The sequence below is a fragment of the Dunckerocampus dactyliophorus genome, chromosome 13 (assembly GCF_027744805.1).
Source record: "Dunckerocampus dactyliophorus isolate RoL2022-P2 chromosome 13, RoL_Ddac_1.1, whole genome shotgun sequence".
In the NCBI taxonomy this organism is placed as follows: Eukaryota; Metazoa; Chordata; class Actinopteri; order Syngnathiformes; family Syngnathidae; genus Dunckerocampus; species Dunckerocampus dactyliophorus.
Window position 1 is genome coordinate 28,528,662 of NC_072831.1, and position 13,686 is coordinate 28,542,347.

The window sequence follows — 13,686 nt, forward strand, 5'->3', positions numbered from 1 at the left end:
CTTGTAAAATTACTGCTGATTTTTTCAATTTTTGCCGTTTTTAATGTTTTTTTGCTAAGTTGTATTGGTAAAATGCGCTGTGGGCCAATAAAAAAGCAGCTAATATGATAAGATGGTTAAAATGGCATTTTAGATTACAAAAAAAAAAACCAAAACAGACCTTCCAGCCCAAACTGGTCACAGCAGACAATGTTTTTGTTTTTTGTTTGTCCCAATGAAAAGACGTGTTTCAGGCTTTTGTCCGCTAGAGGGCGAAAGAGAGTAATATCAACGCAATCATGGCTATTTTTGTTTGCTTGATGACAGATCAAGCCCCTCTTCGACGTCAGTAAACAACACAAGGGAAGCAGGGGCGTATCTTATTATCATTCCAAGCCCCCCCTCCCTCCTCTGCTCTGTCGCCTTTTAAAGAGAGGGAGGCGTATCCCCCCCCTTCCCCGCCACCTCCTCCCGCGTCTCCATTTCACCCTCGCTCCCTCCCCAGTAACGACATTACAACCTGCCACAAACCGGACGCCGCCCCGCCGCCCATGAGAGCACCGCCGCGCCGACGCAGAGCAGCGCCGAGTGCGTCGAGGAGGCGCCAAGCCGCGGGGGAGTCAGCACCAGCGCTCCAGCTTTACCTCCGAGCAGAAGAGGAGCAAGGAACGGAGGGGTTAGTGAGGAGCGGAGGGAGAGGGAACCCAGAAATAAACACCTTTTTTGGGGGGTGAGGAAGACGTCTGCACGCGTGAAAGGGACCCACCGTCGGGTAAGTCATTCATTTACAGTCTTTACGCTTTTCCTACTTCTTGCAGAAGTGATGCACGGACGGACGTTGCTTGAATGCATGCATCCTGCAGGCCGACAGGTGTAACAGGACGACATGTTGGCTCCATCATGTCATATCGATCTGTTGTTGCTGCCTTGAGCGTATCTCTCAGCATCAGCACCACCAGCATGCATCTGTTAGCCTAGCTCAGATTGTGTGTGTGTGTGTGTGTGTGTGTGTGTGTGTGCGTGGTGGAATTGCAGTGATGCTGAGGAGGAGGCCGAGTGATGCTGCATGGTGTGCACATCCTCCATACTGTTATGATGTGATGGCAGCAGTCTGCTGCTCCAATATGGCGCGCCTGAGCTGCCATAATGTTGGCCCATGACATACTCCTGTCTGGAATTCGCACTGTGTGTGTGTGTGTGTGTGTGTGTGTGTGTGTGTGTGTGTGTGTGTGTGTGTGTGTGTGTGTCCCATTGCTCCCAGTACCTCCGTTAGTCCGCTCCTTTCTATTTCCCGCCGTCTGTGAATGTGTGTCGTTTGGAGCACAGCAAGCGTGTTTTGGTTTCCCTCGCAAAGCCATTGTTTCTGCACAGGACGTCTTTTGTTGACCGTGACGGACGAGGAGGCGGCCACACCGTAAACATCACACGCCCATAGCATTGCAATGCAGCGCCTCACCCCTGGACATGCCAGGAAAGCACACTGTACACCCCCAAGTGAGCTGTTTGTGGTATTTTGGTTGCCCTATTTAGCGCCAGCGTTGTGGATTGTGTTGTGCGTTGGAGGTGTGCTAGCCTTGCTGCTGGAATTTAGAGCATTAAAAGTGTTTGTTGGTAAGCCCGACTGGGAAAACGTCTGTAGCTTCAATGCTAATGAGCTGTGCTATTGTGTATCGTGTGCTGCATCCACCTTTTCCATACACACTGTAACCAGTGACACAGATGACATACAACAACGTAGCATGAAGGAGCGGGACAGGAAGACACAAACGTTAGCGACACTAGCATAGCTATGTGATGCTAACGTGCTAACCTTACACTCACATTGTAACAGCAACATCATGTGCTTAGCCTATTCGCTGAAAAAAAAATCAACATCTGTAGCAGAGCTGTGGGCTATATTTTAAGACATGTAGCGAAGCCTGCTTTTTTTCTTTTTTTCTACAAATCTGTGCCCCCCCCCCATGAAGTGGTGGGCATTTACACGGGGGCGAGGCCAGAGGAAGGTGTTTTTTCCTCCATAACGTCACAAAAAGACACGACTTGAAAAGCAAGCATTTTCAGCGCCTCTTCTCTCCAAAGTGGAGCAAACAAGTGAGGGAGAGAATCCATTTTTATCACTTTCGGTGCTCATAAACAGGCTCTAGCGCAAGGGTGTCCAAACATTGAACAAGTCTATTATTAATATCAACTTTGCTCTTTGCTCTGTTTTTCTCCATTTTTGCTGTTTTTTAACTTTTTTTTTTTTACGTTTTCCAATCTTCTTCTTGTAAATTTCCTCTCATAATTATCAATTGACTTTATTCCCATAATATTTTACCTTTTTGCCACAACCTAATTTACCAAAGATGACAGTTTTGTTTTGTTTCTCATAATATTACAACTTTAAAAATATAAAGATTTTTTAATTTAATATTTCAAATCTATGCGACTAAAATGACATGATTTTTCCTCATAATATTTGAATGGGGTTGTTTTCTTTTCATATTTTGACTTTATTTACTGCTGATTTGTCTATTTTTGCTGCTGTTTATTTTTTATACAAGACATGTAATACGTTTATGAATTCAACCAATCATTCATTTACATGAATGGATCATTTCATCAGGAATTTATTTGAAACCCTGAAGTATATCGAGGCAGCGGGGGTGATTTGCAGGATAGCCAAGCTAATATACTACAACAGAAAAAACAAAACAAAATCATATAAAATGTGTTCAAATGGTATTTTAAACAATAAAAAAGAAAATAAGTCAAATAATAAACCATTCAAATAAGTGATGAATTATTAAGGACTACTATAAGGATGAAAACTTTGTTCTCGATTCACGCGTGGCTCCGTTTACAGCCGGCCATCGTTTCAACAAACATCAAATGACGGAAGTATCGATATTTTGATTTGAGTATTGATTTTCCAGCATGACGAGCTGATATTGGAAGTATCGATATTTCAGTATCGATCCGCACATCAGCACATTTTTAGAATGCGGCACATAATATAGTGGCTTTTGCGTAACGGGGTGCCTTTATGGGGGCCACTGCCTTTCCTATGTCCCAAGATGTCACATTTCCTGTGGTGTGGTTATCATCAGGCGTCTCTTTTTTTGCCATTGCTGGTACTCTTCTTTTAGAAAAAGCAAAATGCTGCTGATGTCACGCAAGATGATGCTTTGGACTTCTAATTCAGTTCCAAATTGTACCACTTTGGGCGCCCTATGGATGTTTAGGCAATCATATCTGCTTAGATTGTGCAGGTGTACCTAATGGAACGCGCCGGTACGTGTCAACAAGTGACGGAAACGGGCAGCTCGTGTCTGCTTTGTGTTTGCTCAGCAAAGTGGAGCTGACAGCACGCGGCCATCAACATCTTGTGGCTCCTTTGTGTGCATTTGTCAAACAATAAGCTGTCTCGGGGGGCTCTGGGGTGGATCTGCTTTCAGCAGTTCCGACAGAGGAAATGGCCTTCTCATTGTAGGACGGTGGCTGAAAAATTAGGTGATGTGTGAACGAGGAGTCCTGATTACTTTTAAATTGCAGAGTCGGCTTCTTTGTCCAACTCGGGGAAGCTTCTAGAAGTTTAGAAAGCTGTCACACTTTATGGCCCAAGAAAGCGTCCCAAATAGATTTGGCACCACCTGTTCTCCCTCGCTCATAAACACATTATAACGGGACTGTCTGTGAATGGAGCTTGTCGTTAAACTCGGGAGGGTGGATGGCATCCTAACTTTGCGACTAGCGACAAAGCTATCATATTGGACACTTTTGGAGACTCTAACACGTGTCGCTCTGCTCAAGGAGCAGTGGGTCCCGCAAAGAATGACAAAAAGAAATACTCTCTAACCCAAATAAGAACATAAAATGTAACGCACCTTATTTGTCTTGGTTTGCCCGCCTGTTTGCTAGTTAGCAGGCTACTTCCTGGTTCGTGAAGGATGCAGGACAATAGGACTCTACGATTTGCATTCCAGGATGGGGCAAAAAATGACAAAATTAAATATTTTGCTAACAAAAGAAAGGACTACAAATGTAGCTCACCGTCTTTGTGGTACTTTAGCGTTTTGTCTCCAGAAGTGACCAATGCACAGCTTCGGGGTGTCCTCTTCTTCACACGTACAAACTCTGATGAAAATCCAACCTTGTGGAGTCGAGTTATCGACGTTTACAACCGCCAAAGTCGGTCGCCACGCTCCGTCCGCAGCCTTTGACGCACGCTAAAATGCCTCGCAGTTTGTCGCTGTTCGTCTGTCTAGCATCTGCGATTTAGATTTAGGCTCATTTTGTCAAAGTCCCTCGGAGGAGTTCATCCAAATATGACTCTTGGTTTTGGCCCAAAATGGCTGACTTATTTTTGTTTGCAAACATGGCCGACTTTTGCTGGAGTGTGCTGGACGCTAGACGGGTTTTTTGGTCATGGAGTCCAGTACGTAGGAGTACTTCAGTGCAGATTGTACCTTGAAGGACAGAAATGGACTCCATATCGCCGTTTCTGATAAGTCCGGCACGCCGCTGTCATGTTGACCTGGTGAGATATTTTTAGCCTGGCTTAAAGAACGATTTTCTTAACGACAGTCGTTCTCGCTGTCGTTTGGATCTGTGCAAAAAAAAAGAGTATTTTATTAGTCCCAGAAGGGGAGAGTGAAAGGAGGCTATTTCTGTGGTGCTGGAAGGTGTAGGAGGACGTGAGTGTGTGGAATGTGGAGAAGGAACATCTGGAAGCGTAGCGTAGTGGAGATGATGCAATGCAAGCCACCTTGCCCTTTCCTACGTCAGTGCTTCTACTCATCTCAGCCTCCTCTTTTCCTCCTGGAGAGTCACGCTCTACCTCCCTGCTTTGGGTCGTTTTATCTGTTCGAGTCGTTTGGCTCTCACAGGAAAATGTGTGCTGTCATACACACACACACACACACACACACACACACACACGGAACACTCATATGATGATCATCAGTGCTGGTGCGCTGTGGCCATCAAAAGCCCCATTGATACCAGGCCGAGAGGGATTTTGAACTGTGCGTAACCCGAGCTTAAACACAAACACGCGTCCGCTTGTGCTTCTCGCCACCACGGGTAGTAAACGATTCCCGAGCCACTTGAGAGCCTTAAGTGGGGATTTTTGCCAAGGAAGGCACCTAATGCTTCCTGTGTTAGCATCTTGTTTGTTAATGCACGGAGCATAGCCTCTCCTGTATGAGACGCTGCTGACTGGCTAAAAAAAAAAAAGCCCCCGCAGGATTCAGATGTCCTTTGGGAATTCACTTTGGGATTGATAACATTCATGGTATCAAAGTTGCCAGGTGTGTGGTCGACAAAAGCAAATAACCACCACGTTCTTATGTTAGGCATTAACAACAGTGGCTGTAGGAAACCTCCTGATGTCCTTTTTCTGAACGCCACAAGCGTGCTGCATTTTAAGTACGGTGGTACGGTCATCGCTCGTTTAGCGCAGTTAATTGGTTCCAGACCCGCCCTTCCACAACGTAGGATTCCTTATTTATAAAGAGAATGTTCTTGTACTTAAAGCATAGAAAACCTGTTTACCACCTTCTAAATACGTTTTTTAACATTATTAGAGCCCTCTAGACATGAAATAACACCCCTATAGTCACCTTTACACGTCCTTTACGCAATATAGTCGACACAATAGGAGAAAATAAGGCCTTTAAGACATAAATAAGATGTGTTCCAGGGTTTGGGGAGTTGACGTTGGAGCTTCAGAGTTGAGTTGTAGCTGGGCGTGGCTTACGGCTGCAACAGCAGCCCGTGCTTGGGATTATTGTGCCTGTTGTGAGGTCATTCAAACCTGCAATTAAAGCCTGGTGGTCCTCACTGCACATTAGAGTAGCATTACTGACCCCTAGTGACCAGAGCAGAGTACCACATATCATCACAACGCCCTTGCATGCGTCTTCTCAATCATTGATGTTTGTACTTGAGTTCATTTAGACATTTTTATGCTTGAAAGTGCTTCATTCAGGCCAAAAATACAGCAAATTTGCTTGATTAGGCATCTGTTTTGACCAATAAGAGCCCATATTCAAGCAGGAAGCAGCATGGTTTATTAATAAATATATCGTGATAAAACCGTGATAGAGTGAAGCCAAGTCAGTTGGACGCAAATTGGAAGCGCAAGGGATTACTGTTCCTCGGTTTTCATCGTTAATTGATTCCAAGAGGTTCGAAGAACAAAGCTAATCCAATAAATCCATTCCAGGCACCCGAAAACATGAACAAAACATACATTTTAAAATAGTGCAAAGGAATGGATGGAACTTATTGTTCCTATAATATTTTGACTTGTTCCCATCATATTATAACTTTTTCCGCAACCTAATTTTCTAAAAATTACATCTTTATTTTGTTTTGTTTGTTTCTCTGAATATTACGTGGGCCCTCGAGCCGCACTTTGGACAACCCCTGCTCTGGAGGCGTGTATTACCGTTAAAACCATTTAAAAGTGACTTTTGCGTAACGGGGTAACCTTGATGAGGGTTAAGATGCTAAGCTAACAAGGTTCTCGTGCAATGCTGCGTGTATGGCGCATGCAAGGAGATACGATATTGTTGTCAGTAGCGACAGCCTGTCCCATGTCCCAGTATTATCACAGAAGTGGCCAGCGGGCTCTTTGTCAAACATACTGTAACCCGATGTCCTTGAACGCACCTTGTGTCTGTGCTGTTCACTACGCCACCAAGAGGTGCGTGCCATGTTTATAGGCGACTTGGTCAAGCTTGAGCAGGAAGGGGAAGGACATCGATTGTGGAACCGCGGTGGCGTCCGTCCGACACACAGCTGGATCGCTAGACATACCCTGGATAAGAGCGCAGAAGACTACCAGAAGAAATGGTTAAACAAAAGTGCAACAAAAGAGGGCGGATATAATGCTTGCAACACCTTCCAAAGTTAGGCAGCCCCCTAACCACCGCAAACGGCCTTTTTACATTTAAAATGTTGACAGATAAAGATATTTGAGAAGCTTACGCTGAAACATTTCTCCGTTTTTGGTCCCGCAGCCACGCCAGTTGAGAACCGCTGCTATCGTTGATGCCGACGTCTCGTACATCCTGGCGAGACGCAATTCAATAGAGTTTCTCACCTTCTTTGTCAACTTTCTTTTTCAGCATGCCGGGTTGTTCACTGACGGCGCGTCAGCTTTGCTTGGGCACATGATTCCGCTGAATGATATCAGCACAGGAGCGCAAATGGACGAGTTTGCTACATGCAACATTGTATGAAAACCCAGGCAAAAAGTTTGGCGAACATTTTCGCCAATAACCCAACCATCCAAAAACCGGGGCACCTCTGCATGCGCTATAAAGCATTGGTTGGCGCTACTCAACTGTTGGTGTGAAAGTGTAAGTGAAGAGCCCCCCTCAAATTGCCACCTGCTTCCAATTAATGCTTTTACCTAAACAAAGCATGCTGCACTTTAAAGTCAGCAGGGTAACCATCCTTTCGTACTAACAGCTTTGAGTAGGTAAAGGCGACCCTGTATATTTACATTTTTATATACATATATATATATATATATATATATATATATATATCTAAAAACACAGATGGATTTTGTTACCAGAGTTGTTCTACTCACTATGGGGGAAAAGGATCATCAAATTTGACTGTGTATGGTCAAATGCCAAAAATAACAATCAAGTGTTTTATGGGGGAAACGGTCGTCAGGCTGCTGCTGGAGCTAAAAAATATCATAAACACAAAGACTACTTGTGTGCTGTAAAAGCGGCACAGGAAGGAATACATGGTTACTTAAACGCCCCACTATTTTAAAGACATGCCAGCGGTGCCGCAATACAGTGATGGACTTTTGTCAACGTCGATGTTGGGGTTTATACAGTTTAAAAGTGCTTTTGGTAAGCCCTGCTGGGAACGCACCGTTTTAGCTTTAGCTTTAATGCTAACTAGCTGTGTGTGCCTGTCTCCGAAAGAGTGTACTTGACCCACTTTTGACACATACAACGTAACAGATGCCGTGTATCACACACAACAAGGTTAGCAACACAAGCATAGCCAATTGAGCTACGGTGCTAAGATTACACTCACATTTTACCAGCGACATCATGCTAGGTTAGCCTGTTTTCTAAAGAAAAACTGCCAACTCCCACATCCGTAGCTAATAAGTTGGCAGAGTTTGTTTTAAGATGTGTAGTGAAGCCTGAGGAAGACGGTTTTTCCTTGAGCGCATCTGCAACTTGACAAAATGAGCAAACAAGTGAGGGAGATGATGGACTTTTGTCACCTTCGGTGCTCATAAACAGACTCTAGGGCCGCACATGTCACATGCATAATAGGGGTCCAGCCTAGTATGGACAAAACAAGCTTGCACCACTGATTTGTCCGTCCAGATTGTCGTGTCTCTCATTGGTTGTCCTGACACGGACGTTGCTCGCTACTTGACTCGCCTTCTTTATAAAAGCCTCCGAGGGAGGACCGAGGTCGCACCCTTTCACCCCTTGGAAATGCTAACATGCAACCTCAGCGGACTTCCTTGAGTTTTCATTGGCAGGATATTGTTTTTATCCTCGGACACTCGGATGTGGTGACCTGCATACAAACATGTACTGTAAGTGTGTGTGCGTGTGTGTGTGTGTGTGACTGGCTATTGTTGTCTTTGTGCTTCTTGGGCTCAGAGGAAGGAAGGAAGACGTGGAAGTGTGGAGCAGAGAAATGCAGATTTAAAGTGCCTGAGCGAGATTACCTTCCTCTTCCAGACTCTTTGGTCTAATGCGGCGTGAGGGTCATTAAGCTCAAGAGTCATTTCACAGTCATCATTCTTTCGCTGTAGTGGAAACTTTGGCGTGCCAGACACTTCTACGACTTGCGTATGCGCAGGATCATCCATTCATTCGTTGCCAACTTTTGCTATCTTGCCTTAAGGCTGAATTCACACCACGTGCTGCAAGTGCCGTCGTGCTGTCGGATAAATGCGGATTTCAAAAATCAGATTTGAATGTGGTATTTGCCAACGCGACCGCACCGTAAATGGCAGGTAGGGCCTTCCCTGTCCATACGAGCCTGATGTCATCTGAATCCGCTGAGCAGTGACGTACTACGTCCGTACTTTCCGGACTATAAGTTGCATCAGTCAAAAAATGCGCCATGAAGAGGAAAAAAACATAAATAAGTTGCAATGGACTAATAGAAAGGCACGTTATTCTACCACATAATAGCATGAAGAGCATACTCGGGAGGCTGAACAGGCTCAAGTAACGCAAGAAGCCAGCGAGTCCGACAAGCACACTGGTCACACGTACCAAAAATATCATTTAACAAGAAAACGTCTGAAAAGCAGCCTTCATTTTACAAGAATAAAATTAAAATATTTGGAGAAAAAAACTGAAAAAAGTCTGAATTTTATAAGAATAACGTAACATTGTGAGGAAAAATAGCATAAAGTTTCAACATAAAGAAAATGTTTTTATTGTTTTTAAGTCATAATATTATGAGAAACAAAACAAAATACATTTGTAATTTTTGGAAAATTAGGTTGCAGAAAAAGTTATAATATTACAGGAACAAAGTAAAAATATAATGGGAATTAAGTCCTAATATTGTGAGAGGAACATTTACAAGAAGAAAGTTGAAAGAGTTGTAAAATAAAAAAATTTAAAAAAGCAGAACAGCAGAGACAGAAAAAACAGATGTCATTTTACGAGAATGAAGTCAAAATGTTCAAGTCATAAGAAAAACGTTGAACTATTGAAGAAAAAATGTGTTATTTTTTAAAGTCGGAATATTATGAGAAACAAAAAAAACATTTTTTCAAAATTAGGTTGGGGGAAAGTTTTAAGGTTATGGAAATAAAGTCAAAACACTAAGAGAATAAAGTCATAATACTACAAGAAGAACATTAACGAAGATTATTTCTTAAAAAAAAAAAAGCAAAAGCAAAAATGGGGGAAAAAGAGCAAAGAGTGAAGTTGATATTAATTCATATTAATATTCTTTTTCACATATACAACAAAGCTGAGATGAAATATATTTAAGTCGTTAGCATGTCTACATGTGTTGATTTACAAAACATCAAAGTGGCAAAGTTTCAGCCTTTCGTTTTTCAGGACGTGGCCCCCGCTGGAAAAAGTCTGGACACCCGTGGCTTCCACAAACAAATTCATAATGAGGTAATACACAATATTAGCCAGCTGTCTTATGATTGGGCGTTTGTACACAAAATGTAGGCAACCTCTTTGTTTTGATCCACTTTATTGGGAGCCAAATGAACCTCTCTAGCGTCTCCTCAAATAGCTTGGCTCGATCACAGACGTGCCACTCCACACTGAGAGATGCTACGCCTCTAATTAGGCGACAAGTCAAGTACAGCGTTTCTCGTTAGCCGCGTAAATGTTCTGAAAATAATTGTTCCACTTGGCTGGTTTAAATAGCGTGGTGTTTTGGTTTCTCATTGTTTTTTTCTTTCCCCCCCCCGCTAATGGTGATGTTGTGCTTTAATGGAAACGTCAACGTGGGTTGCAATTTCCCAGCTCGGGCGTCATGAAGTGTTTACTAGCCATGCTTGCACAGATGCTATCAAAACAAGCTGGAAACAAATGAGTGCAAGTGCGAGCGTGGGAGGCTCCGAGTCTGTTTGGCAACGTGTCCAATATTGGTTCTTGCGGGTAAAGATACCCTGACATAAATTGTGATGAGCGCTGCCACAAGTGCAGCAGGCGTCCCTTTTGTTGTCTTGTCCTCGCTGACCTTTTCTTGCGCGTCCAGACAGCGGAGCATCAATAATGAGCGCAGGGTTTCTTGACTGACTTTTCTGACCAAATGGCTGGCAGCTCGCTGAAGAAGCCATCATGTTTCCACTGCGGATAGGTCCTAGTGCCCGCACATGACCCCTGTCCATCACAGACTTCAGGACAGTTTAGACCGGGGGTGTCCAAACTTTTTCCACAGAGGGCCAGGCTGTGATATTGTTGAAATTATGTCTTTCATGTCTATGTCTTTCATTCGTCCCGGCGGTTGGCGCTTGCTGGGGCGTTTCATCGGCGAAGTGAATGTATAGTGCCGGGCGGGGCAGGCCCGCGATACCCAGGGTATGTAAAGTGGTGTCGTCTCGCGATTCATAAGCGCTATAGTAGGCATCTTCTGTGAGTACCATCTAGTGGCTCAAATGTGACATGACACAGGGTTCACTGAATAATAAACTTAATGATAATATGGTCTAAAAAGGTCGAAATTATCGATTATCGTCGATAATTTATAGCCCAATTATCGACCAGCAAAATTTGTTATCGTGACAGGCTTGCTAATGCGCAAGCGTTCTTTCTTCTTCTATGGTTTGGTGTGTCACATGGTTCCGTCTGTGTGTGTGTTCACAGCGCCACACGTACTGCGGGTGCCTTGTGTATTGCTGTGCATCCTCGTCATCCTGTCTGGGTGCAACTATGTACTAATGGTGTGGACAGGGCGTGAGACATTTAGCGTGCCAGTTGTACCAAATAAAAACCCCTCTTTCCTAGTAATATTTAGTGAGTACTAAGACCCCTCTAGATGCTCTCAACAACTCTTGCTGTCCTGATTTGACGCTTTTTTGGCAAGCACGTATCGCTCTTCTCCACGAGCAGCAGGTCCTCGTTTGTGACATTAAAAAAGACGACTAAAAAGTCAGTGTGTATTTTTAAACCTATTTTTTTTCACAAATAGATTTTGCTCATGCAGGAAACACTGGAGAGTGTGCAGTGCTTTTGTTTATCTTTTAATTTTTTGACATGATTTTTTTCTCTTTTTTCTTTTTGCTTTTCTTTCTTTCCTCCTCTAAAAATTCCCCTTTGTGGAAAATTTGACCTAACATTCCCGGTTCAGCCAGTGTGGTCGTGATATCAACCGGATTATCACCAGTTTGGACCCGTGCTGGATGATGGCTGTGCAAAGTTGACTGCTGGTGCCGGAGGAGCTATGCTATTAGACGCTGAGCTGCCGGGGCTCTATGAGGGCACTTAATGTGTTCCTGGAAATGCTACAAGAGCGCTGCACTCATCAGGGGAATAAACCCAAAATCATTAGTCAGCTCTCCTGCAATCCACCTGCCTTGACTTATTGACAAAATATGTCTTGTTGCTTTAATGTGCTGCTTGTAGGACCACTTCCTCTCTCTCCAAGCAAGCTGGGACTCATGTCGGTGCTTCGTATTCATCAGGGCTTCCCTTGACATGTTGCTGTCTGTAGCTGGATTTACCCTGCAGGTCCCAGTGCCTCGTTGCCATACTTGCAAAAGCTCTATTTAATTAACCACCGAGTCACCGCTGTGGCTGTAGGCAGCCTCCTGATGTTTATAGTATTTATTAACGCCACACGATTGCTGCATTTGAGGTGGTGTGAGTGTGGCTGTTATATCTACCTCTGCATGCGCTACCCAGCTGTTGGTGCAAAACCCATGCAAGCTACACTTGCCGTAATCTTGTTTACAATGAACTCATCATTTTGATGAATGGACAACGAAAATAATCGTTAGTTGCAGCCCTAATATACATGACCATGTGGTCAAAGCGAGCAACGTTTTCCTTCCCGCTGTCTCATGCACTCCAAATCATGATTAAAGTTAAAGCATTAATGAGTTTTATTATGCTTCCAGTTAATGCCTTGTCTTTTGGGGGATTAGGGGAATACACACCCTGGCTAGAATGGCAGCATTTATTTATGGCAGTGGCAGTTTTTATTTATTTATTTCATTAATAAAGAACACAAATATAAAACAAAAACAACTCAGCTTCACCCCAGTCCAGCTCCACAGCATCCGAAAAGACAGAAAACCACACAAAACAACCAAAAAGTGAAGCCACACAAATACACTACCAAACATATAACAACAACAACAACAACAATGCTAATGCTAATAACAATCACAGCAACAACGGTAACAGATAATAAACTATAATAACAAGAACAAACTCCACTTCCACTTACATAAGGAAGAAAACGTACATTTAAGTCTGTTTAAATGAGTTCCTATGGTTTTGATTCACCGTGGGTGGTTTTATTCTCCACGAGGTTGTGTTTCTTCTTGGTTTCTTCTGATGCACTGACTGGGTGCATCTGATCTATCTGTGTACGCCCTTTTTACATTTTTAACCACATTGGATATCCAATTCCATGCTCTTTAAGCTGCATATCCGAAATGGCCCACTTGGGAGCCAAAAGATGGGAATTGTGTTGCTTTTTCTTTGCCTGCTGTTGGACGCATCGTCCTGCAATATCATCCCGACTCTAATGAAATAACCTGATTTGATCCGTCCGTCATGCCTCTTTTTTGCTGATGCAGCCAGAGACCTGTCCCGGGTCAGATCGGGACAGTCATTTCATACAAAAAAGGTACCCTGCAAGGGCTTCCAGGCCTTGATGAGCTCACCCGGATCCAGCCATGCAAGCGCAAGGCTGTGTATTCAGGAACAAATGACAAATGTGAGCCAAGATTGACTTAATTGTGCATTTTGCTTTCAAGGCACGTCACACTCAAGCCAGCATGCATGCACGGAGGCACTGTGGGTGTAGCGTGCATGCATGCAGTTGGGCGGGTGATCAGATGATTGTGTTTTTTGTCCATGTGACGCTGATGTGACTCACTGAGACACAAGAGCAGGCTGTTCCTGCACAGGACGCACCCCGACACAACTTCTGCTGTCCGACAATTGGCTGTTTGACTATTACATAGTGAGTACAGCATAGAGTATGAGTGTACACCCAGTGTACGCATTT

General features: G+C 43.8%; 1 protein-coding gene across 1 annotated transcript in view; it reads left to right on the forward strand.

The window, feature by feature from the left end:
- The first annotated feature begins 409 nt into the window (after positions 1-409).
- palm1b (paralemmin 1b) overlaps positions 410-13,686 on the forward strand; it is a 29,483-nt gene continuing 16,206 nt past the window's right edge. The window contains exon 1 of the mRNA XM_054796634.1: positions 410-751. The gene's annotated coding sequence lies outside the window, so the exon portion shown is untranslated. The remainder of the gene's footprint in view (positions 752-13,686) is intronic.